A 27,722-nucleotide genomic window follows, 5' to 3' on the forward strand; every position below is an offset into this window, starting at 1 on the left:
TCTTAGCTTAAGATCATTTATGTATTTTCCGAGAGAAAAAAAATGTATTTCTCTGCTGCTAGCATGTAGTAAAGAGGAGCTTGGTAAATAAAAGGAAGTGACCTATCTTGACACTGGATTCAAAATATGCAGGAATTCTGTAAAATGACGATCCAATCATGAGGCGAGCCTAATCCCTTGTCATAGAATAGAGACAGCATGAGAGCGTTAGGTCAGAGATGGTTGCCTCTCTAGCCGTTATTTTGGAGGAAAGGGGGAGGGGTGATAAGTGATGTGCTAGGCTTATCCTAAGTCACATGTATCAGCACTGGCAACAGCGTCTGAAATCAATAGAGGGCACTCACCCTGGCCCCACCCTCGAAGCTCAAGACCAGAGGGGACACGCCCCTATACTGGAAGACTCCATGATGACGCGAATGCGACCGACATCTAAGGCGACCGTAAAGCTCCAGAATTCCGTTTAAGAAAGAGTTGCATTCTGCAAGTTCTAATTTAGGCCATCAGCCGCACCCATTGGACACAAGTCCCAAAATACAATTGTTTACGTACGTGAACACTGCCAAGGAGAATGTTAATTGTGACTAATTGTAGACGCGTCCTGGGAATGCATACACCCGTGTCAAGAGGTCACCCAACGGCCTGGCATCATGTCTTGCACACTCACCGTGTATAGGTTTCTGTTTTATTGGCTGTGCACTCAGCACGTGTGGTTGCTACAATGAGCAAAGGTGTATTATTGCTGTTGGCCTTTAGCGCGTGAATGTTTTCTGTACTCAGCGGCACACCCGTCACACTGCTCTAAACTTGCACCAGAGGCCTACACTCAACCATCTCCACACTGGGAGTAGTAATTAACCGCGATTAACCGGCTAAGACACATGCGCGAGTCCTCACAAATGGCACTGCGTCATTCCCGGATTCCTCTGTCACATCCTGTTGATAGAGCAGTTCCCCATGTCACATTCCCAGAAGGATAAACACCCAGAAATATAGAATATATAGGGTCTAATGCAACAACGGAGAAGAGCTGTCAAACTGCCACAGAGTTTAAACTAGCAACCCGATAATAAAATACTATAAATACATTTGCGGAGGTTGTTTTAATTTGAGGGTTTTTAAAAATTATTTTAAATTAATTTTCAAAAATATTTTAATCGAAATTTCATTTTGTTCCCAAAAAAATGTTTCACTGCTTCATGGCAACATTTTGGCACACAGTAAAACGGTCCTACAAATATGTATATTGGAAATAAAAAGCTACATGGGGCATCCCCTGACTTCATGATAGAATCAGACACCAGCCATTGGGGCTGGAGAGCCTGCTGCAGAGGGATGACAATGGGGGCCAGATGGTCAGAGAGAGAATTAGACCTCCATGTCAACTGACTAGAACTGTTGGCAGGGTCCTTCACAGTGAAATGCTGGTCTCAAGACAGGGCATGATGCTGTGTTTTACTTAAGAAGGACAACATCTCTGCAGTAAGATGCATCAATTGCCGGGGCAGAACGAGGTCCAGGATGCTAGCGGAACTAGCAAAAGGCTTTTGGCAACTATGCCTACAGAACAATATCAGTGTAATGGTGGAATACCTCCCAGGACTGCAAAACCAGGCAGCTGACTGGAACTCGAGGTATCTGAGGGACGCTAGCAACTGGCAGTTAGACAGATCAGTGTTTCAGATTCTGATGGAGCATTTAGGTCCATGCAAGACAGATTTGTTTGCTTCAAGACTGAACAAACAGCGGGCATGCTTTTTCAGCTGGCGAGCAGACCCAGATGTGAAGGCAACATACGATTTTCTCCCGATATGGGGTCCAGACAAGGAATATGCATTCCCAATGTTTGCCATGATCCTGAGAACTCTGGCGTAGGTGTGGAGCCAGAGGTCATCTCTAGTACTAGTGATGTCAGACTGGAAGAGCCAGCTCTGGTCCCGGACTCACTGGAAATGTCTTACAACAAGCCAATCCTACTCCCACATTAGGGGCAATATTACGAGGTCCAATGGGGGAGCTTCAGCCCTTGATACAGGAAGGGAACCTAAGGCTAATGGCATGGCGATTTCCTGAGAGTCTGTTATTTGCCAAGAATTTCGGGAGAATCTGAACAATTCATGGAAAAGCATGGGCCACGGGAACTAGAAAGGCATACAAGACAGCTGGCTCAGAGTGGCATAGCTGGTGTATGGCGGGAACAGATGCAATCCAGCTGGTGAATTTCCTAGAGGCTTTAGCAGCCCAAGGGAAAGTGTACAGAATAATTAATACTTATAGATCGTCAATCTCAGCAGGTCATCCTAGGATGGAAGTCACCCAGTGGGAAAACATTCTTTTGGTCTGTAAACTCTTCAGAAGGGTATGAGTGCTACGGCCTCCTACACCCAAATAAATGTATATGTGGGACGTGAACAAGGTTCTGGGATTATTTCAGGGTTGACCAGATAATCACAATATAACAAGGAAAGAGCTATTGGCCAAACTAACAATGCTTCTTTGTCTCATATCTTGCAAGATGGTATCAGACCTCAGAGCATTGGAAGTAGATCAGAAATATTGTTCACCTTCGGGGGTCACGTTTTTCATCCGTAAGAAAAAAAAATAGAATCAAATCAGTCACAAATACACAATTCCCAGAACATCCTTAAACCGTGCCCAGTGAAATGTCTGAAGGCATATGAAAACATGATGGTCAGGATTAAACCAGCAGGTGTATCCCAATTACTTATAGTGATGCGGAAACCATTTCCAGCGGTAGCCTCAGAAACCCTACCCCAGGGGTAAAATGCTGCATGCAACAGGCATGCATTGATATTGGAGCATTTGGAGCTCATTCTCTCAGGGGTGCAATGGTCGTCAAAAGCATATAGTGTAGGAGCCTGACAAGAGGATATTTTAAATGCAGCAGATTGGTCAAAGGAGTCCACTTTTAAATGTTGTTTATTTTCGATCAATAGACCAGGTATCATCGTTGGTGGTGAGTAAGCTTTAAACAACCATAATCCAAGACTCTGATCTTGACATAGAATACTGATTTTCAATTTTAATGTTATAGAAAGTCAAGTTTCTATTAAAGACACAGAGGCGAAGGATTATCCCACCTGTTAGGCGATCCTCTACACACCGATCCACTGCACACCAGAACACTGCTCACATTTCCACAACACCTCCCTCCAGGGTTCGAGGCTCATGTGACTCGGTTTACCCAATGGACCGAAAGCTCCGTACCAGGTACGATTTACGGGCTCGATTGCAGCCCTTCCTGCACTGGTAGTTGCCATGGAGAACATACAGCAGAAGGGGCGGCGTTACACCTCCACGCTGATCGTTCACTTGCTCACGTGATTCAGAGTGGCGTTTCCCACGTGACCTTGGTGGACGTCACATGACCCCGAAACGCACAATATATAAGGCTTGAGGCAAGGAACACTCATTGCTTCTCAGCTGTCTTCAGACCCTGTTTGGCGCTACGTTTACCTTGATCTTGGAACTCTCTCTTTGACTTCTTCGGATTACCCTTTTGTACCTTTGCTTGGAACTGCTTACCTATTGCTGGATTTCTTACACGACCCTAACTTGTCCTCGGATCATCCCTTGGTACCTTGTTGAACTTCTACGCCATTTCCCTTTTGGGATTCAAGTCACGCCTTCAGTCCTACAGGTGGCTTATCTTGCATCCACGCTTGTCTGCGGTCCTCTTGTTCTAGGGACCGCCTCATCTGAGCCTCAAACCTCCCTCCTAGGTTTCCTGGGTTTTCCAAACACTGGATAGGTAAGACTATTCAGATCCTTTGGTTAATGTGATATATTGTAATTGCCTGGTACTTAACCTCGTTCTTTTTTAAAGCAGCATCGGTGTTCCAGAGGTTCCGTGGATCCGGGAAGTAACATCTCCCACCTGTGGCCCCAAAGGTCGCACAGCGGGTTTCTTTTTAGTTCCCCTGTGCGTCACTTGAGGACGGAGGTTTCAACGGTCTACACGACACTCAAGTCAGAACAGACTGAGAAGCCGTATAGTCGTGTTAGACAATGCAGGGATCCACGGAAGAACCCATAGCTGCTTTAGTTCAGGCGATTACAGTATTAAGGGCAGATATGGCCGCCGCTAATACGATGATTCACCAAAGATTAGATTCCATACAGAGTGTTCAGCATTCTCTTCCTGCAGACCCTGAATTCGGGGATGCTAGCACTTCAACCACACCTCCTCCGTTGGCAAGTACCCCAGCTCCAACTCCGGTGGTCCTCCCAACCCCTTCCCCTTTGGCCGCTCCTGAACATTATCAAGGTGACCCCAAGAAGTTCAGGACCTTCATCAATCAGTGCAAGTTACATTTCTTGTGCAGACCTCTGGCCTTTCCTAATTCCACTGCTAAAGCCGCCTTTGCCCTTTCCCATCTGGCTGGGACAGCTGCCGCTTGGGCTAACCCTTTATTGGAGAACAATAGCCCAGTTCTCTATGATTTTGATTTGTTAGTTCTAGAGATGTCTCGAGTCTTCGATACCAGACACAAGGCACAGTCTAGGGATTTGGAGTTGTTAGAACTAACTCAGGGCAGAGGGACCTTGATAGATTACATCACCCGGTTCAACCAATTGGTCGCCGAGACATCATGGCCAGAAAGCAAGCGGGCGGTTATATTTTATAGGGGGTTGAATAACGCAATGAAAGATGCCTTAGCAGTAATTCCTTCCATGCCCACTCAGTATCAGGAACTAGTGGATCTTGCCCTGCAGGTAGATGCACGTCGATCAGAGCGCAGAACTGAGTTGGGGGTTTCTTCCCATCCTACAGTTGTTAGTACCCTTGCTTCTAGTACTGAAGAACTTATGCAAGTAGGAGGTTTACGTAGCCCTATCACGACATCTGAGAGAGAACGTAGAAGGGTGGATAATGCATGCTTCTATTGTGGCACCACGGGACATTATGTGAAGGAATGCCCTTGACGTCCCAAGAAGTCTCTGGTTTTTCGGACAGCTCGACCTTAGATCCGGAGACCAGGTCGAGTGTCTAGTCTTCATCTCCGGGTACCACTCTTGCTTTTGCTCGTGTCCAGCACATCTTTGTACAGGCCACTCTTTGTCCCTCTACGGGTATCTCTCATGCAGTCACGATCGATCATCATTGACTCAGGTGCCACTGGGAACTACATAGACATTGCGTTAGCTCATTCTCTCAATCTACCTTTAGTGGTAAAAACCCGACCTGAACCTGTTCAGGCCGTAGATGGCACTGCACTAGCCTCTGGTCCCGTTAGACACCAAACTGCTCCTCTATTATTGACCATACAAGATATTCACACAGAGACGCTAAGTTTTGACTTGATCACCACACCTCAATTCGGTATCATATTAGGAATACCATGGTTACGTGAACACAATCCTCTGATTAATTGGCAATCAGGCACGGTGCTCTTCGAGTCTGATATTTGTCAGAACTATTGTCTCCCAACCCATCAAGCAACAGATACTCCTTCTCGGGCCTTGGGAGATCTAGCTCAACTCACGCTGAATGATGATGGATCAGAGGTTGTGAATTCCCACACCGTTGGAGGGGTGGTGTCAGGGATTCCATCTGAGTATAAAGCATTTGAATCAGTTTTTGATCGCGGTTCTTCCGAGGTACTTCCTCCACACAGACCATATGACTGCCCAATTGAATTAATCCCGAATTCTACCATTCCTTCGGGCAGGATTTATTCTTTGTCCCCCTCGGAAGAACAAGCATTGAAACAGTATGTACAGAACGCCCTACGACTAGGACATATCCGCCCCTCTACTTCATCAGCTGCAAGTCCCATATTTTATGTACCTAAGAAAGATGGGGACTTACGTCCTTGTGTGGATTATCGGTGTCTTATTGCTATCACGAAAAAGGATAGGTATCCAATTCCTTTGATAACACCTCTTCTGGACCACTTATCCCATGCCTCTGTTTTCACCAAGCTGGATCTTCGCGGCACATACAACCTAGTGCGCGTTCGCGAAGGCGATGAGTGGAAAACTGTCTTTTGCACCCGTTACGGCTTGTATGAATACCTAGTCATGCCCTTCGGTCTATGCAACGCCCCGGCAACATTCCAGCGTTTTATGAATGACATATATAGGGACATTCTGGACGTATACATGGTTGTTTATTTGGACAACATCTTGATCTTTTCACGGAATCTTGATGACCATGTAAAGCATGTCCGGGAGGTCTTATCCCGTCTGAGGGAACATTCCCTATTTGCCAAACCCGAGAAATGTCAATTCCATAAAACGTCTGTTGAGTTTCTGAGCTTCCACATTACCCCTGGGGCACTATCCATGAACGAATCCAAGGTTAAGGCAGTCCTAGATTGGCCAGTTCCTCAGACACTCAAGTCCTTGCAGGCCTTTTTGGGCTTCGCCAACTTTTATAGACGCTTTATTTTGTCCTTTTCCACGATTGTAGCCCCACTTACGGCCCTGACCAGCCCTCAGGTACCCTATCGGTGGCAGAAGGAACATCAAGAATCTTTTGAGGCTTTGAAAACCGCTTTCACCACCGCACCAGTGCTCCAGCACCCCAATCCCGATCTTCCATTCATAGTTGAGGCGTATGCCACTTCTTTTGCCCTCGGTGCGGTGTTGTTTCAGACATGTCCTACAACAGGCAAGTTTCACCCGGTGGCATACCACTCCCGTAAGTTTTCCAATACTGAGACCAATTATACTGTAACGGAGAAGGAACTTCTGGCTGTCATGGACGCCTTTCGTGTCTGGCGCCATCATCTTCTGGGGGCTAAGCATCCAATCACTGTATACTCAGATCATCGAAATCTACAGGATCTGGCCTCCTTAAAGCGCATCAATAGCAGACAGGTCCGGTGGCATCTTTTCTTTTCCGCTTTTGATTTCCACATTACGCATCGTCCTGGAAACTCTCATGGAAAAGCGGACGCCTTGTCACGTTCTCCGGGTGGGGTCGAGTTGCCAACCTTCCCCGATACTGTTCTTGGTAAGAGTCATGTGATTTGTCTCTGCACTCCCTCTCTGTCACTGTTGGATTCTGTACGAGCCTGGACGAGCAGTCATTCCGACCAACTGCGGGATTGGGACCCCGTTTATTGTGATGGTTTGCCTTTCGTGCATGAACGTCTGTTTCTTCCCACGCCTGACACTCGTAACCTGGCCCTTGAGTGGTCTCATGATGCTCCCTTTAATGCCCATCCCGGCCAAGAGCGCACTATGGATCTCCTAAAGCGCTGGTGCTGGTGGCCCTCTATGAAGCGCGATGTGGAATGTTATGTCAATTCCTGCGCTGTTTGTGCTCAGGCCAAACATCGAAGAGGATGTCCAGTTGGGCTGCTGCTTCCGCTTCCAGTACCTCCAAGACCTTGGCATACACTGACGATGGATTTTGTGACCGATCTCCCCAAGGTACGAGGTTTTGACACCATCTGGGTGGTGGTAGACACGTTCACAAAAATGGCTCGTTTTGTCCGTTGTAAGGGGATTCCTTCGGCCCCAGTCTTGGCGGACTTGTTTTTTGAATATGTGTTCATGTTATTTGGGCTTCCTTCGGTCATTATATCCGATCGTGGGTCACAGTTCACCTCTCGTTTTTGGAGATCATTGACTAAATTACTTGGCATCGATACCAGGTATTCTTCGGCCTATCACCCTGAGACTGATGGGCAGACTGAAAGGACGAATCAATCTATGAAGCAGTATCTTCGGTGTCTTATCTTGCAGCAACAGGTCTCCTGGTTGAGTGCTTTACGGCTTGCCGAGTTCGCATACAATAGCGCGGCTCATTCTGCTACAGGTTTTTCTCCTTTCTACGCCCTTTATGGTCAACACCCCAAGGTCTTGCCTGTCCCTGACGCCTCTGTCTCTTTGAATCCTGCGGCCACGGCTTGTCTTAGGGATCTGTCTGCTGTTCATGCTAGTACTTTGGTCCATCTTACTGAAGCAAAGGCTTCTATGAAAGCTCGTGTTGACGGCAAGCGCCTGGCTGCTCCTCCCCTGGTGGTGGGTTCTAGGGTGTGGTTGTCTTCCCGTCACCTTCGCCTGGTGGGTTGTCGGAAACTTCTGCCTCGTTTCGTTGGCCCGTATGTGATCTCTCAGGTTGTGAATCCAGTGGCTTTTCGTCTGGTTCTCCCGAGTTCTTGGCGAATCCATCCTGTTTTTCATGTCTCTCTCCTCAAGCCTTGTCCTGATTCTTCCCGCCTTCGGGCCCCTGCAGCCCCGGTGTCCCTGGCCTCCCCTGATGTTTTTGAAGTGTCGGCCATTTTGGGTTCCCGTTGGTTTAGGGGTAGGCTCCAGTATTTAGTGGATTGGAAGGGTTATGGACCGGAGGAGCGTTCTTGAGTTTCCGCTTTGGATCTTGACGCTCCTTGGTTGGTAGCCCGGTTCCATAAGGATCACCCGTCCTGCCCACGGGGTCGTGGGCCGTTGGGGGGGGGCTATGTTAGGCGATCCTCTACACACCGATCCACTGCACACCAGAACACTGCTCACATTTCCACAACACCTCCCTCCAGGGTTCGAGGCTCATGTGACTCGGTTTACCCAAAGGACCGAAAGCTCCGTACCAGGTACGATTTACGGGCTCGATTGCAGCCCTTCCTGCACTGGCAGTTGCCATGGAGAACATACAGCAGAAGGGGCGGCGTTACACCTCCACGCCGATCATTCACTTGCTCACGTGATTCAGAGTGGCGTTTCCCACGTGACCTTGGTGGACGTCACATGACCCCGAAACGCACAGTATACAAGGCTTGAGGCACGGAACACTCATTGCTTCTCAGCTGTCTTCAGACCCTGTTTGGTGCTACGTTTGGATAACACTACTGGTTTACCTTGACCTTGGAACTCTCTCTTGGACTCCTTCGGATTACCCTTTTGTACCTTTGCTTGGAACTGCTTACCTATTGCTGGATTTCTTACACGACCCTAACTTGTCTTCGGATCATCCCTTGGTACCTTGTTGAACTTCATACGCCATTTCCCTTTTGGGATTTAAGTCACGCCTTCAGTCCTACAGGTGGCTTATCTTGCATCCACGCTTGTCTGCAGTCCTCTTGTTCTAGGGACCGCCTCATCTGAGCTTCGAACCTCCCTCCTAGGTTTCCTTGGGTTTTCCAAACACCGGATAGGTAAGACTATTCAGATCCTTTGGTTAACGTGATATATTGTAATTGCCTGGTACTTAACCTCGTTCTTTTTGACAGCAGCATCGGTGTTCCAGAGGTTCCGTGGATCCGGGAAGTAACATCTCCCACCTGTGGCCCCAAAGGTCGCACAGTGGGTTTCTTTTTAGTTCCCCTGTGCGTCACTTGAAGACGGAGGTTTCAACGGTCTACACGACACTCAAGTCAGAACACCACCCATGTAATTGCTGTATTGAGAATGAGCGCTCAGAGAGACTGTGGTGTTAAACATAAAATCTATGCAATATTAAAAAGGAAAAAGGAGTGTAGGAGCTCCTCTACTGAGAACAAATACCCTGTTCTTGTGGGGGATCTCCACTAACATTCCTGAGTGGTTTCCTGCTTGCTCATTTTGCTTGCTTGCTCTAGTTTCGTGGAAATCATTTATCCCACACCACTCAATATTACTATCCTGTTTATCTTCATCTGCCCGACGGTGTGGCCCAAGAGTGGTGCATTTGAATCCAAACCGGCTCCTTGTCCAATTGAGCTTGACACCACTGCTCTGACGCAACACGATTCTGTAAAAACAGCCAAATGTTTTTGTTTCCAGAAAAGGGCTTTGAAGGCAGATACTTTTGTAAGGGTGTGCCCTGATTATAATGGTATCCCTAATTATAGGGTATCCCTTAATTATGCTCACACCAGAGTTAATTCACCCCTCTAGGGAAGTAAGGCCAATAGTCTATCTTGCAAGCATAACAAGTTTATTCTTTACAGAAATGAGGATGGTAGCAAATAACTCTGCTCCCTGAACGGTCTCTACTTCCCTCACCGTTCTTTTCTCCTGGCAAAATGATGCCAGGCAGGGGCTTATATACTCTTGGCTTGGTCACTGGATATGGGCATGGTTACATCCCAAACTGTCCTGTTTCCATACAAGGGATGCTGCAAAGTCTTCCTTCCTTCATTGTCAGCAATTTCTGTCAGCACATGCTACTTTACATATTACTACCTTACATAGAAACACACTGCACCCCTGCAGACCTTTACAAACCTTTAGGCCTAGCCCCAGTAAAAACTAAACATATCTCCAACTAATTTTCATTAATTCTATCCATACTCCACTCATCCTACTCATTTTTTATGTGGTCCTGTAATTTCTTTTACACCTTGTTTTCATAATTCTGCAGGTTGTGCATTGAGCATGTTAAAATCCCCTTTTAGCGTGCACAGGCTTTTGACGGACAGCAGGCAGCTGGTCAGTGAAGTTGTGCTGCTAGTGCTGGCATGAACACCGAGAAAGCCTGTAGTCCAATTTTAGCACATGCTGCATTCTTTCTGGCAGAGAGCCTGCTGGTATCTACTGTGCTTTAAGATTTTAGAACTACACATGATTTAACATTTACACATTTATTTAGCTACTAGTTATTTGTAGCTTATATTTAAATAATAACTACCTTCTTTTAGTGCCTGCCCATGTCCGGGTGTGTGATTGTATTTGCATGAAAAAGCTTTTCCAGAGCCCATCCTCCCCCTGGTTCCTTGTATAGTGCCTAGAAGAAGTCAAAAGAAGTCATGCCTAATTGTAAAGCACTTGAGGGTGCGGGAAGGCACTAGCTTCTTCCCAACATTCCCCCCTTTCATTACTTCTAGAGTAATGAACTGATCCCCACCAACATATCTACAAACCCAGAAATATTAGTTTGAGTTTTGCTGTTTATTGTATGGCAAGTTGTTTTAGATCCACCAGTTGATACCATCATCTTTTCACTATTAGGAACTATATTGACACAACATCGGAGACCCAATTGGCACGGGTAGAAGAGGAAAAAGAAGAATACAATAACAGGCATCAGTATTTTTACTGCTGCCACCAGCCATGACAGGACCCAATCAAAGGCAAGCGAAAGCCAATCTGTTTTCTGAACTCCGCCTTCTTTCTTCATTTGAACACCTAGGTTGTGCACCGCCTCGATGACGTGGGATAGTGACCTATTCTCTGCATCCTCCAGGGGTTCAAAAGTTCAGCAGCTGCTTCCCAACTTTTTACACACTCCTCCTTCTATGGCTTTTAGCAAATCCAGCATGTAGCCGTTCAGCATCGTCATGAGTCCCAATGCCCGAAGCTCTACTTTGATGGCATTGAACCCATTTTCTGTGTCATTGGCCAGCTGCACTCCCATCAGACTATCTGCACCCACTTGGCATTAGCAGCTGCTTGTACTCTAGGAGCCAAAAAAGATGAAAAGAAAGTCTCTGTGAACTAAAAAGTCAATGCTCATCAGGTATTCCTCTGAGCACTGTGCAAGTGTCTTTTCATATGTAGTTCAATCTCTTCTTTCTTCCCCGCTGTTGAAATCATCCTTTTCCTGGCAGCATACCATATTCTTGTGTGATATGCAAGTTTATTTCTGCTTCTTTAGGTGCTGGAGTGGCTGTTGGCACCTTGACAGGCATTTCTTCCCCTTTCAGGTGTTCTTCCGGGATTACTAGTAGCACTGAGTGCAGGGTGGCCAGTGAACACTTGCCCCTCTAGGAGGGTGGGAGGTGCAAGTAGGCTTGTCGGCCACAAACCCAGTAGTAATCCATCACCGCTGCCGTACCTTTCATCATATTAGAGATCACAAGAGTGTGGTTGCACTGTTTCTTTGCGCCAAAAGGAACTGTTCTTTCATTGCTAAAACTAAGTTCATAGTCCATGTCTCTATGTATTCTCCATTGTTGCAATCTATGTCAGCCTTGTGATATATTGGGACCATATTTGCGCACACTTAGTCTCTACATGGGCTATTGTTTCTTGCTGTACTCAGTCAGTCCATCTGGTGGGCACGTCACTGTGGTGCCCTGCCATTTGTCGTTGACATGCGAGTAGACTCACAATGAAAAATAAGGTACTTGTAGACACTTGGCGATATTTCGCTTTGCCATTGCATAGCGCTGGGTGTAGAGCAATTCTCCTCAACTGCACAATGTGCGCCTAGAATGTGTCCTTTATCCTACATAGTGCAGGATGTACCAGGCATTGTGTCTCTGTAATTGGGACTGGATGTGGAACTAAAACCTTAGGAGCCCCTGATCCTTGCAAGATAAGTACACATACCTAACAGCTTTCATTTATCACATTTCTTCCTGCAGTACAAATATCGGAGTACCAGCTATTGGAGGATTATGAGTACTCGATGTCAGAAATGGTGTCAAAGTCATTTGTACTTCCATTTTATTTGTCTAAGAAAACTTGTAGGGGTGGCCGGCAAAAAGTGAGACATTTTATGATTATTTTTCATCATAGACGTAGTCATACTAATATTATTTTCCAACTATCCATCCCCTCCTTTATATGGCCGCCCCATACCTTCATACACTACAACAACCGTGACCAGTGTCATACAAAACAATATAATACTAAAAAGAGATAATACATAATTCCTAGAACAAATGACATTTATTTTAACTTCATCCCTACACAACAGAGAGGTTTGAACATGTCGGTTAGGCATCCTTGCTTATCCCTGGAGAGGAGAAAAAAAGGTTATCAAGAAAGAGAGAAAGAAAGAGAAAGAGAGAGAGAAAGAGAAATAGAGAGAGAAAGATGGAGAGGGAGGGGGAGATGGAGAGATAGATAGAGAGAGAGAGAGACAGAGAGAAAGAGAGAGAGAGAGAGAGAGACAGAGGAGGGAAGGGGGAGAGAGAGAGAGGGAGAGAGAGGGAGAGACCCTTTTCCCACCAGGGCCGACCGGGTTCTGGACCTTCAAAAACTTAAAAATTTAAAAATTTAAAAAAGATAAAAAATAAAAGAACAATAAAAAATGAAAAAATGAAAAAAGAAAAGAAAGAATAAAGAAAAATCAGGCATGTCCCACTGCACACCACCCTGGCATGGATCCTTTAAAATGTTTTTTCTTTGGCTATGTCCTTAGTGAGCTTTGCCTTGTCTCAGGTGCTCTTCGGACATCCGTGAGGTACACCCAATATCTTAACTCTTTCACACGGACATCGAGAGGAGTACAGAATACCACCTCATAGGGAGCCTGAAACCTGGGGCTGATCAGCTTCCCAGGTAATAATGGTCCAGTTGTAATATGGGCAATGCTGTGTATGGAACCATGGTCTCGCTTTCTACAGGGGTGGTCACTATTTCTCCCCCCTTTACCGTGCACCACTACCGCCCCTGTGTACCTCCGTCCCGCCTCCTGGTCAATTATTGATCACCCATCAACATATAGTATGTCTCCTTCTGTCAATGCATGAGCCATTCATCAGAGTGGGAAAATAAATAAAACTCCTGTGTATAATTGGTTGATTGATTGATTTATTTATATAGCGCTTTATACGAAGGTGTTGTACAGTGGAACAACAAAATACAATAAAACAACAACATCTAACAATGAGAGCAAAATTTACATCATGAATCATTTAACAAAACAGTGCAAAGAGCAATTAACTTAGGTGGGGAGGTGGAAAAGGGGAGAGGAAAGAGGTGGGGGGAGTAGGAGATGGACAGGGCGAGGGAGAATGGAAGGGGAAAAGAGAGGATTAGGAGAGGGGAGAGAGGAATCAGATGAGGGTAAGAAGAGGGGGCGTGGGGGGTGTGAGGAGGGCAGAGGAGGAGTTTTCAAGGAGGAGAATGGAGGAGGAGGGATTTAAGGGAAGTGCGAAATGAGGTGAAGGTTGGGGTAGAGCGGATTGTAAGAGGGAGCGAGTTCCAATGTAGGGGTGCAAGGAGTTGGAATGAGCGGAAACGGGAGGAAGCGCAAGGGGAAGGAGGAACAGCGAGAAGGAAATGGTCAGCAGAGCGAAGGGAGCGGGAGGGGGAGTAGAAGGAGAGGAGGGAGGAGAGATAAGGAGGAGCAAGACCATAGAGGGATTTGAAGACAAGGCAGAGAAAGTAGAACTTTAGTTGTGAGTGAAAAGGTAGCCAGCCAAGGTGAGAGAGCGAGGAAGAGATGGAGTCGCGGGAGGTAAGGAGACAAAGGGTACGGACAGCAGAGTGGTATATGGATTTTAGAGGGGTAAGCTGAGATGCGGGAAGTCCAAAGATTAGAGAGGAGCAGTAGAAGAGGCGGGAAAAGATGAGAGAGGAAATCAGGAGTTTGGTGGCGTGGAATGTGAGGGAGGGACGGATTTTGCGTATATTGTAGAGGTGGTATCGGCAGGAGCGGGAGGTGAGTGAAATGTGTTGTGAGAAGGTGAGAGAGGAATCAAAGAGAACGCCTAGATTACGAGCCTGGGGGGAGATAGGAAGATTGGAGGGAGGAAAGTGGATGAAAGGAGGAGGGGAGGGAGGGGGAATAGAGTTAGAGGGGAAGAAAAGGGCTTCGGTTTTATCGGTGTTCAAATAGAGAAAGCTGGAGGACATCCAATTCTTGATAGCAGTGAGACAGGAGGAGAGTTTAAGGTGGAGGTCAGGCGAGAAGGAGGAGAAAGAAAGAAAGAGTTGAGTATCGTCAGCATAAAAGTGGTGAGAAATGCCAAACGAAGAGATGACAGGGGCAATGAGAGAGGTGTAAAGAGAGAAAAGGAAAGGACCAAGTACAGAGCCTTGAGGAACACCGTAGTTAAGAGGGAAGGAAGGAGAGGACTGGCCTCCCCAGGATACAGCAAAGGAACGGGAGGATAGGTAGGAGGATAGCCATTTTAGAACAGGGCCGTTAAACTCGAAGGAGGAAAGAGTATGAAGCAGGAGTGGGTGATCGACAGTGTCAAAGGCTGAGGAGAGATCAAGTAGAATAAGGATAGAGGATTGCTTAGCATGTCGAGCAGAGAGGAGTGAGTTAAGAATAGAGGTGAGAGCAGTTAGTGCAAATAGCTTCTTTTAAGTCCTCAAATGGTTTATTCTTTTCGTCAGTCCATTCCAATTTACTTTTAAGTACTCTCTCCTTACCTGAGGCTTTCTAACAACGGCCTTGTGTGGACTGCGTAGTGTAGGATCCATGCCCTACAATAATTACATAAGCCCCAAAACTGTTGCATTTCCTTGACAGTACTGGGCCTAGGGGTGACGAGTACTGCTGCCGCCCTATCTGGTTATATTTTTTTCCCATTTGCAGAAATAAGTTATCCCAAGTATAGTACCTCCTGTTGCTAGTATTGTAGCTTCTTGTTATCTGCATTGTACCCTTTGTGAGCCAGCAATTGTAATAATGCAACAGAATCCCTCCTTTACTGTTGTTCATTTTCACTACATACCAGCAGATCTTCCACATACTGGATGATTGTGCTAGGCACCTGAATATTTCCCAAGTCAGCATGCAGTACTCTATTGAAAATACTTGGACTTTCATAGTACCCTTGAGGCAATCTCGTGTGCTCAAAGTGCCGTAGACCATGCGTAAACGTAGTGAGATACCATGGCTGAGGGTGAAGTGGGATTGGGAACGCATTCTTCAGATCCACCACTGTGAAGTATGTCGCTGTCTTGGGAATGCTACATAGGATTGTTGCTGGATTTGGGACTATCGGAAACTCCTTCTGCACCACGTCATAAAGAGGACGTAGATCCTGGACCATCCTCCAGCTACCCCTGTTGCTTTCTCGACTGGGTATATAGCCGTATTACACAGGAACATGGATGGCACAGTGGTCCCTTGCTAAATAGAGCCTGAATAGTGCCTTTTATCCTTTTCTCTGCTTCCCTTGACAACAGGTACTGCCGCACCCTTGGGAGTACTGCTCCTGACTTCAATGTAATCTGTACTGGGGTCACATCTCTCAGTTACCCAACATAATGTGGATTAACAGTCCATAATTGTGCTGGCGCATATCGCATGTCTTCCTCAAAAAAATAAAGATGGGGTCACCACCGCCATCAGGGGGCACTGTAGCTTCCTATACCGCACCATGACATCACAGGGAATGCAGATTTTCAAAATGATCTCTCCATTTTGCTCACTGTCCTCAAATAACTCCTCATCAGTCATTTCCTTCAATTGTACTGTTGGGTCTACAGATAGTACTGTGCACCACTTGCACCCAGCCTGGTCTGTTCCAATCAAGACTACTCTTTTGTCTGACACTACTAGTCCTTGCAAATCTAATGACAATATTGTCCCTGCTACCATCTCGGGTGGCACCATAAGTTGGAAAATAAAATCTGTGGGCACTTGCCAACATTTTGTTGCAATTTGAGGCACTGCTTTTGCTAATACCTTGAAACCATAGACAAATATGTCTGGGACCACAGGAACCCCACGGACTACTGACTCCCTCGCCATTGCATTGATTATCACCATTGCTCGAGCTACTGAGATCCCTGGAGTGGAATACACTACCCCTTGATCTGTGAATGATATAATTACATTTAGTTTACTGAGCAGATCCCTACCCAATAAATTAACAGGGGAACTCCCTGAATATAACAAGTGGACTCGTACTACCTTCCCTCCCACTTTTATATGCAGCTCCTCAGTTTATGGAACCGTAGAAATAGCCCCAGCGAATCCCTGCATGTCAAGAGTTTTACCTGATAATGGAAAGTTCCCCTCCATAATGCATGATTTAGTTGCACCTGAATCTACCATAAATATAAATAGCTTGTTTCCTATTTCTGCCTCCACCAAGGGCTCCTCTTCAGGGTGTGCGGTTGTCAATAGAATTGGACATGTGAGTGCTCTCTGTGGGCTATTCTAATCAAAATATGTATTCGTCCCGGGGAATGAAAAAGGGCCACCCCCACCATTGGAACTCCTTGGAATGGGGCACCTGTTCCCACTGCCATCCTGTTAAACTGTATTCCCTCACCCTGATGTGGATGTTGCCCACGTTGCCCTTGCCTGTCAGCCCCATAAGGGAACTGATTTTGACACGCTTGCCCAAATTGTTGTTGTCCCATTCCTTGAGGCCCTTGGAATCCATGACCTGGAGGTGATGGCCCACAATTAAATCTCATCCCAGGCCTGTACCTGCATTCCCTTGCAAAATACCCCCATCTTCCCGCAATACCAGCACTGTGATGTTCTCAATCCTCCTCCCCGGAGCCATATCCCCCCAAAGCCTCCTTCTCTTGCTCCTTGAAATCCTCCTCTTCCCCTTTGTGCTCCGTCATACTGCCACTGTGGGTGGCAGCACTGTCCCCTTACCCCATTGTCCCTGTCCTCCTTCACCCCATAGTGTCGCAATTGTGGCATTCGCAACTTGTTGATTATCTCCTGTCCTTTCCCTCTGAAGCGGTGCCGTCACTGGTGCTTGGAAGACAACCTTATTTAGTTTCTTTTCCACTAGTTTTGCCTCATCTGTTTGACGCTCCTGGGGTGTCTCCCTATCCCGCTAATTGATTCTCTTACAATAGTGGAATATTATACTTTGTATCTCTGCCCACCCTTTGGCTTCTACTCCAACAATTTTATCTAGTGCCTTCAGGACCTTTTTTGGTAAACCCCTCTTTTCGATAAAATGGAAAAATGGTACTGAGTGGTCCCATTGCCCTCCTGTCTCAGCTCTCCACATTTCCTGTAACTTAAGAATAAACTTAACTGGGTCCTCATCATCACCCATTGTGCACTGCATTAAAGAATGTAAGTCAGGTGTATCTGGGTACATCCTTTGTAGGGCATCCCATACCCTTGCCCTTACTTCATTAAAGGCTGCTCCATCATGTTAATTATCTGCAAGACTTATCCCAGGGTACCCATCCCTTGCCCATATGTCCCCAGTCTGGTTCCCAACTATAACAACCAGTAAACTCTTAAGGTCTCCTAGTGCTAACCTGTGCTGTTTGTTTTTCTAATTCATAGATCCATTTACTGGCACCGGCTGTAAGATGGGGGAGAGCCTTAATCAAATAATTTTTGTCCTCCTCCCCTTGATCTCTTTCTTGCCCTGTCTCTTCATTATTTCTACCACCTTGATCTTCCCATTCATTTTCCCTTGCTTGTTCTACTTCTTGCCCCAGGACCGTCCATACCCTCTGACCATCAACACAAACATTTCTTATTGCCCCTGGGTTGAATCTAACCAAAAAATCTCCTGACTTCCACGCCCCTATTTTCTATACTGGTACCCTTATTTCTGGTGATACTTCTTCAGGTACTTGTAACCTGACTAACCTTTCCTGCAACGCTCTTAACTCGTTATTTATATCTGCTTGTGAACCTCCTGGGTACACTCATGCTACGGGCATGTCAGTGCTTGTGGATAGGTTATATAGGTTATATGGAGGTGGAGGTGCAAAAGCTCTTGGCCCCCCTAGTTGCTAATCCTGATAACCCTGTCGTTGACCCTCTCACTACCACTGGAGGCTTATAGACTGGGGCTGTATACACTACTGCAGATTTAGGTATTACGGGGTATATCCCCTTACATTGGATCTCTTTTTCACTTTCCTGATCTTCCATATCCTCAAATAATCACCAGAGATTAATGCGTGGTACTACCTTCTCAACCTATTATGGCCGTAGATCCCTTAACTCTCAGTCTTTATATGCTGAGGCTCCCTTTCCTCTCAGGCTTTATACACTTAGAATCCCTTTTTCCATTATAAAAAGTAGAAAAACAGAAATGCGCGACAATTTCAATACATAACTCACCTCTTACCCAATCTACTCCTTGACACATAACCTGAAATCCTATCCAATCTATACCATGACATATCACCAAAAGTCCTATTCAATCTATTCCATAACACATCATCAAAAGTCCTATTCAATCTATTCCTTAACACATCACCAAAAGTCCTATTCAATCTATTCCATTTACCTTGTACTTCATCCACATCACCTTACTATCATACAAACATGTCCCCTTGTTGTTATCACTTGCAAGAGTATACTTACATGTGCATGTTCACTCCAGTTTCCTCTGTTTACAAAGTCCAAATGCTGGCCTGTCTTTCTCTCTGGAGCCACGCCCGCTTTAGTGAGAGAGGACTTCTATTAAAATCGCTGCTACTAAACCGCTCAGGATACACATGTTTTTTGATTTAAGGGACCGGTCGCTATAGATGGGCGTGGCTCTTTCTAGATGACTGTCCTGGGGCTTCACAAGGACTGGGGGCAAAACTGAGATCCTCACCACTGTAAGGGTATGCCCTACATATAAGGGTATCCACACCAGAATAAATTTACCCCTTCAGGGAAGTAAGGCCAAGAGTCTATCTTGCAAGGATATCAAGTTTAAGCTTTACAGAAATGAGGATGGCAGCAAAAAACTCTGCTCCCTGAACGGTCTCTTCTGTCCCTCACCATTCCTTTCTCCTGCCAAAATGATGCCAGGAAGGGGCTTCTATACTCTTGGCTTGATCAATGGATATGGGCTGGCTCCATCCCAAACAGTCCTGCTTCCATACAGGGGATGCTGCAAAGTCTTCCTTTCTTCATTGTCAGTGATTTCTGTCAGGACATGCTACTTTACATATTGCTGCCTTACATAGAAACACACTGCAGCCCTGCAGACCTTTACAACCCTTGAGGCCTAGCCCCAGGAAAAACTAAACATATCTCCAACTCATTCATTCAATCCATACTCCACTCATCCTACTCATGTTTTTATGTGGTACTGTAATTTCTTTTAAACCTTGTTTTCATAATTCTGCATGTTGTGCATCAAGCATGTTAAAATCCCTTTTTGGCATGCATGGAATTTTGACGGACAGCAGGCAGCTGGTCAGTGAAGTCGTACTGCTAGTGCTGGCACAAACACTGCGAAGCCTGTAGTCCAATTTTAGCACATGCTGCATTCTTTCCAACAAAGAGCCTGCTTTCATCTATCATGCTTTAAGATTTTAGAACTGCATAGGATTTAACATTTACAAATGTATTCAGCTAATAGTTATTATATTTAAATAATAACTGCCTTCTTTTAGTGCCTGCCTATGTCTGCATGTGTGATTGTATTTGCATGAAAATGCTTTCCCAGTGCCCCACCCCCCCGGTTCCTTGTAGTGCCTAGAAGAAGTCAAAAGAAGTCTTGCCTAATTCTAAAGCGCCTGGGGGGTGTGGGGAGGCACTAGCTCCTTCCCAACATATTTCACAGTAATTCCCTGATAATGGGCGAGTGTAGGTCAGGTTACAGCTGCAGGGAAAGCCTGGCATGAGGGAGAGACAATGCAAAAATAACATCTCTTCTGGCTGCCAGACAATCAGATGACACAGTAAAATGAAGAGATATTGATTGGATGGAATATAAGGAGGGAACTCTATGATGGAGAGAGGAAGCAATAAAAGGTGAATGAAGTGAAAAGGGTACCAAGGAGAGGAAAGAAACAGCTTCAATCATGTCTATGCCTTCCCATTCCGGAACCTTTCTTTCATTGTAGCCATCTTCTATTTCACTCATTGACCTACTTAGTGTTCTCCATCATCATCATTGAAATTATCGTCATCATTAGTGTAATCCAGTATTCAGAAGAAAAAATACATCTCCCTGAAAAGGTTTAAACCTTTTCCACATGAAATAGTTTTCAAAACCCTAAAATAAATGGATGAAGACACTCCAGTTTAGGCTGAAATGAAGAACTCTGATTTACCTATCATAATGTGTGCTGAGCCATTCTGATCAGTTATGTATATTTCAGGACCAAGCCTTTGATGTGTTTCTTGTTTGTCTCTTGTATTAAATGTGAGAAATTGTCCCTTTTTTGTTTGAAAAATATGGTTGTCCTAAGATAAGTGCACAGGAAGGGGTTCTGAGTTGAGCTGTAATGTACTGGGATTCCACTACACTACTAACTGAATAATATGCCACTCACAAATTCTAAATCAAAATAGATATATTTTAACATTTCCTTTATTAGAAAAAATAACTAAAATATAAAAGTTACTCCTTCATAATTTAAAGTGATATTGGGCCTCATCACGAGTTGGGCGGTATCCTGACTGTAATACCGCCCAACTGTAATAGCGTTAGCACCCGGCGGATCACGGGTTGGGTGCTAATGGTAAATCCCCACCCCCCATTGGCTCCATTGGATCCAAAGGGACATTTTCGGTGCTAATACCATGCGCTCATACAGCCAGCGGTAATACTGCCGAAAACAGGGCACTAAGTGGGGTTTCACCTCCAGAAAAAAGCTGGAAGTAAAACAGTCCATTTAGCGCTCAACTTGTGATGGGGCCAGCCCTTAAATGCAACGGTTATACCGTTACCTCTGCATTTAAGCGCTGCAGTCCAACTTTTGATTAGACCCATTATCTTTACTGTTTACATTACTTTCAATATAGAATTAGTTATTTGTTACCACTTTGGTTTTTCCTGTTCATTATAGTCTGTTTTACTACCTTATAATACTTGGCAGCCTGCAATATCCATTTAAAAGCATGCAAATAATATCCTTAATACAGTACAGTATTGACAAACCTTCTCACAGATAATAAGATGATGATATGACTACTCTAACTGAAGCAACATGTTAGGCTTCTGACGGCAGAATGCCCGCTGCTTGAGCCAGCACAGAGCAGAACACCAGCTGCCACTGGAGCACTTTATTAAAGCTGTGATTAACTTTTCAGGTTCTTCACACTTTACAATCATTGGCTGATAAGGGACTCTTTATAGTAGTATATTTATTGTGTACACTGTTGGTGTTTAATACAGGAGAGCAAGCATCGTTCTGTATTCACTTATTGTAAACCACAAAACGGCTTTGAAATGCATTATATTAAACAATGCCAGGCAATTCTTTTTCTCCTCCAGACAAATGTACTTTACTTGTATCAATAACAGACATATCTCTTGCACTAGGGTAAGCAAAACATCAGATGTTAAAGGGAATATATTATCCAGGATAAAATACCTCCAATTCTATGTAGAAAGGCTTTTGCAAGTCACATGGGAGTTTTCTGACCTAAAAAAGGAACTCAGCATTTGGCATAGTTCCTCTATTTAACCTCTATTCTATCTCTTTAATTTCTATCTCAGCTTGACTCTTCTCTGCATCCTTCACATCTGGAACTGGTCTACCGCCATTTTGAAGAAAATGTCTGCTGATGTAAAAATCCCAGCAAATTATTATCATGGTTCGTTTCTACCCCATTATTCAAAGGTTTTTGAGCTGGTGGACTTCAATCACGTCACAAGGCGCCCTGATAATAATAGTCCTGGAGAGCCAGTTCATTCCAACTTCCATGGTTAGCAAACCAGTGAGACTGCAAGCATGCCCCATACATGTCTCTAACTTTCTCTCTGATGCTCACCATTCCAAACCATCATATTTTACTCAAATTTGTGGAGCTCTCTGCAACTTTGCACACTGCCAACCACAACTCTCAACTCCTCACTCTCCAGGACATTGAGTTTTGCAAGTCTTCACTAGCCTAGATTGCCTCTTATATGGAAGGCCAATCCTTTAAAAATCTCCTGGATCTTGCATACCACTGACACCACCCCTCACTCTATCAGTGCTCCCCAAGGATCAGTTCATGGACCACTGCTGTTCTCCCACTATAAATTTGCCCGAGAAAGACTTCTCTCATCCTTTGGCTTTGATGATCACATCTTTGTTGAGGACAATCAAATGTTTTTCTCTTTTCCCTCCTTTACCCCAGCCATCTCGAAATGGGTTACAGAAGGAATCAATACAATACGTCACTGGATGACTCTATGCTCCCTCATGCTGCTGAACGCTTCAAAAATGGAAGTCATCTTTCTCCCAGTTTCCAACGGCTTGCCTACCCTCACACCTCTCGTATTTTCTTCCCACCTTCTTGCACCCTTGTCCTAGACTTCCAACTTTGGTGTCTTCTTTGATAGTGACCTCTGACTGCAACTCAATTTGCCTTAAGCCAAACTCTGGGTTTTTTAATTCCACTTCACTACCACTACATCTGCTGCTTGTATTCATGTTCTCACATTCAGAATTACTCATCCATTTCTTTCTCCGCAATCTACGAATACTAGAATCTCCAACCTTGTGCTCTGCAAACTCGACAGCTGCTTGTGCCTACAGCTTAGAGTTCTCCTCTACTCCTTCCTAGAGAAAGTCCTCAATATTGCTACCCACACTCTCTACAAGCTACCCAGATCCACCCTCACTTCTACCTAACGACATCATGACGGATGGCTCTCCAAGACCAACTGCTCGCTTTTTCGGTATCCACCCACCTGACCGCAGCCCCCTGACCAGATTTTCGTGTAGGCCATTTTACTGCATTTTACCTTGGTAAATGTGGGGCGGGTAGGGTGATGTGGAATAATATGGTAGGGGTTAAAAGTGAAGGTTTGGAGGTGATGGATGCTGAAGCTGAGGGTATGACAAGACAACACAGGCCAAGGAGATGTACTTGTTTCTTGGGATGTTGCTTATGGTAATCTTTCAGTCCTAGTATGAAGGTTAAAAACACACAAAGGCAATTGACGTTTCTTTTGGATATTTTCAGTGGTGCCAGGATGTCTTGCCAGTATGTGCTGCACATCATACTTGTGGGACCACGGTGACCCTTGCTCGCAACTAAAGGAGATATACATGGAGATATACATTGATTTTATTAGGGTTTTTTCCTTTGTATGCTCCTGCAGACCATGGGAAAGTTTGATCAATTCTAGGCCATTTTATACTTTTAAATAGTTTAAAGATGCAAATCAACCAAACACCCACTTTAATTTCCCTAGAACATACAGTAATGTAAGCCCAACAAATAATCCCCTATGTGTTTTGCAACTGTAGTTTCAAGATGCAGATATAATATGAGTATGATAAGGCTCCTGCTTGTAGTCATTACCAAGGTAATACAGCTTGTTGTTATGTGTGTTGTGCTAAACAAATGTATGTGCTAAAAAAAGGGGGGTTCACTTTGTGATTCAATTTGTTGTTTTCGAATACTATATTACTTTATGTGGTTTGTGGGGGCTTTGAAACCAGTTGCACCTTTTGCAGTGAAAGTGACTCAAACATTGAAATTCATGAGAGATTTGTCTCAGACAGAGGAGTAAAATTCACTGCATCATAGTAAGTACCAGTAGCATCATCACATTGTAAATAATGCATTTTAGTATTACTTAACTAGGCCAGAACTTGTTTGGGGATGCGTGTGGTCTTGTGCAGAAGGGATGTGACCAAACAGTTCAGGCTTGACTGCACATTAAGGGGGTGGGACCAAGCCTGATTTGCATATGGTCTTTCCCCTTTTCAAATGGCTTTGCAGGGAAAGAACGATGGTCTGGAGGGTTGCCTAGAGCAATGGCAGAGGTTAAGATTGATTCTAAACCTTCCAGCCATCACCACCTTTGTTTCACTGCATTACCCAACTAAACATTATTCATTTAATTGACTGGCTAAAGATAAAAGAATGAGTTGGCCCCGGCAGAAATGAAGCATATGCCTGTTTTTTCTTCTGGCACAGAACAGTAAAAGGCATGTAAATGAATTGCTGAATAATAAAAATGGCTAAAGGAAGAAACGCAAAATAAACCTGATCCACTGCCCCCTTTTCTCACCTAACATAATTCCTTAATGCACACTGCTGTTTTTTAAAAAATATGCCAACACAGAGCTCTCAAATCATATTCTATTAGTCTTGGCATTTGTATTGCATGCTATTTTGTAATCCTGTAAATATTATAAATGAAGGGCTACATGTGCCAGAATGCAATGTGAAGTGAACCTAAAATCCAGAATTGTTTTATTAACTTACACCTGACCTGGCAAAATTTGAGATCTCAGCAAACTACCAAAGGTGTGGCTGTACTTCTTTCAGACCTCTAACCAAGAAGAGTTTGTGTGATAGTCACTTGCGTGTAGTCATTGTTTGATACATACAAGCATTTTGGTACTATGGATAACATGCATGATGTTTTTTAATCTACAATTAAAGGTGGTAAATCCTTCCCAGCTGATGGGCAGTCAAAGTCCCCTGCTTGGGACAGAGCTGGGAATATCACAGAAATGGCTGGGCATTGTTTAGGCAATAAGCCCCCAGCCTCCAGGCCATTACCGCATATGGAAATGCCCCCGGGGCCCATAGTTACAGGCCTGAAGGTAGGCCCGAGGGCATTATGTTATGAGGTAATAGCCCATAGGTTAGAGGCTTATTTCCATTAGTACCAGGCTCGTTAGATGGTACTAATGGTGGTTATTTTTTTGGCTACAATACGCGTTGCATTTTGCATGCCGGCAAGAAAAAAAAGTTTTAAAAAAGACTGCTGCCGACAGGAAAGTGTAGTCCCTTTTCTCTATCCATGGCGGCCATAGTAAACAAAGGAAATGGCCACCATGGTAGGGGAGAAGGGACTACATGTACCTAGCTGTAAGGATTGTCAATAGTTTTTTTTAGTATAAATGTGAACACTGTTGAACCCATGGTATACAAATGAGATCTACATGTACATATGTACATGGCATACTACATGTAGTCCCTTCTCCATTTCCAATGTGGTCGGGAAAAAAAAAGTGGCGCGAGATTCGTGCAATAGCATGAGCAGGCTTACCGTCTGGTAAGGCTTGCAAACAAACCAATCAGTGTGTTTGTAAGCATAAGAAAAACCCATGCCGGGTACTAATTGCGTTTCTTTTAGCAGCATTGTCTTTCTGCAGATGTTCCCAGTGCTTTCCTTTATGGTTGAGGGCTTCAGATGGGAAGAGTTCTTAATATGGATGTGACACCTCAATGCATACCTGTTAATTGTAGCATCAATATCCGACAGCCTGCAGTCAGAGAAAGGGATTACTTCCCAACAAGATGTATTTGCGTATATGAAACGCACAAAAATTGGTGAAATTATATGATTTTTTCTCATGGAGAACCCCGAACTGAAGACAGAGCGTGGGTGCAGTTGGGGCTCTGGTGGTTTACTTCTCTCCTAACCTGTTCTCTGTTCCTTGTGAGCTTGTGAGCGATCCTTTTAAGTCAGGGCCATTGCACGGATGGTGAAACTGCTTTTGGAAAAAATGGGTACTGTCCTTTGTGTGTTTTGGCACGTTACATTGGTTATGCTTTTGTTCCAGTTATGACTCTGCAGGCAATTTTGAGCCAAGAGACACAAGACGGCAATGAGGATTAATCAACTTGTTTGTTAGTGCTTCATGTTAGATAAATCAACACAAAATGTTGCTTGAATTGTTTGTGGATGCAAGCCACATATTCCTTGTTTAACTGTTGGTGTAAGGAACTCATGGTGGCAACAGTAAAGACAGACACAAGTGATCAAAGTTCAAGGGTGTTTATTAAACTGTATAAATGGGTTGGAATAACGCCTAATCTAAACCTAAATCTAAGATGGGAGCCAGCTACGACCATCAATTTTCTCACATGGAGCTTTGTTGGTTTTACTTTATGCTTTGTAGATTTATTACTCCAAGTCCTGAAGAAAGCATACTTCTTCATTTTCCAAAGAGACAGATGTTGAAACTGTATTTCCTAAAGACAATATTATAGACACCTTTCACCAAGCAATAACCAATGACATACACCGGCTGGCAGATAAGAGTTGGAAGCACAAATTTCAGTGTAAACATAATTTGAACCGGACAGAACTAACTGCTTTACGCAATTTAATATCGAATACTAGCCTCATAATTAAGGAGGCAGATACAGGGGGCAATGTTGTTATCATGGATAAGACGGATGACATTGCAATGGGACTACAACATCTGAATACTGCAGGTTGTTATCAGACTTTGAATAGCAACCCCATAAAAGATTTAATTCAACAGTTGACTTCTTTGATTCAAAAATGGTATATTAGAGGCAAACTAACAGAGGTGGAAAAAGCAGATTGACCAAACATGCCGACAGCATATTTCTTACCTAAGATACATAAAGTTTTTGAGAAGATACCGGAAGGTAGGCCGATTATCAGCGGAAGAGGGGGGTTTTTGGAACACCTCACGATCTATATCAATGAATGTTTATTACCTTTGGTCCTTCAAATACTAACCTACATAAGGGATACAATGCATATCCTACAGATACTTGAAGACCTAACATGTCATCCAAATATGTTATTGGTTACACTTGATGTAAAGACACTTTATACGTCAATTGATCATTCAAAAGCTATTGAGAGTATTCATTTTAGTTTTCGTACAGCTTCAGCATCATTCTACACACATGTGGAAAAGTTTAAGGAATTTCTGTTATTTGCATTACAGCATAATATATTTCTCTTGAATAACACCTATTATAGGCAACTAATTGGCATTGGCATGGCCCTGGGGCAAGCTATGCACCGGCCCTGGTCAATCTGTTCATGCATCAATTCGATCAGCAATATGTACTCATTAATACTAAATTTGCATCATCTATATATATTTGAAGGAGATTTATAGATGATGTATTACTTTTTTCGACAGGGACTGTGGATTGTCTTTTGGAATTTGTTCAATATCTAAATGATAATGAATGGGGTCTTCAATTCACACACAATTTTAGTGAATGTAAGATCAATTTCCTTGACTTATCTATTTTTATCACAGAACAAGGCTTCAAGACTCAAACATTTAGGAAAGAAACGTCTATCAATTCAATCCTTCACGCAGAGAGCTGCCATAAAAAGGCAGTGATTACCAATATCCCTAAAGGGGAATATATTCGAGCGAGAAGGAATTGCTCAGATACAGTTGATTTTAATAAGGAAAAATCACTGATCAATAGGAGATGCAGAGCGCGAGGGTACAATGAGAAATCATTAGCTAAAGCAGAACAAGATGTTGAAAAGTTGAAGAGAGTTGGCCTGCTT

The sequence above is a fragment of the Ambystoma mexicanum genome, chromosome 11, assembly GCF_040938575.1.
Source record: "Ambystoma mexicanum isolate Mex_15411 chromosome 11, UKY_AmexF1_1, whole genome shotgun sequence".
Classification (NCBI taxonomy): Eukaryota; Metazoa; Chordata; class Amphibia; order Caudata; family Ambystomatidae; genus Ambystoma; species Ambystoma mexicanum.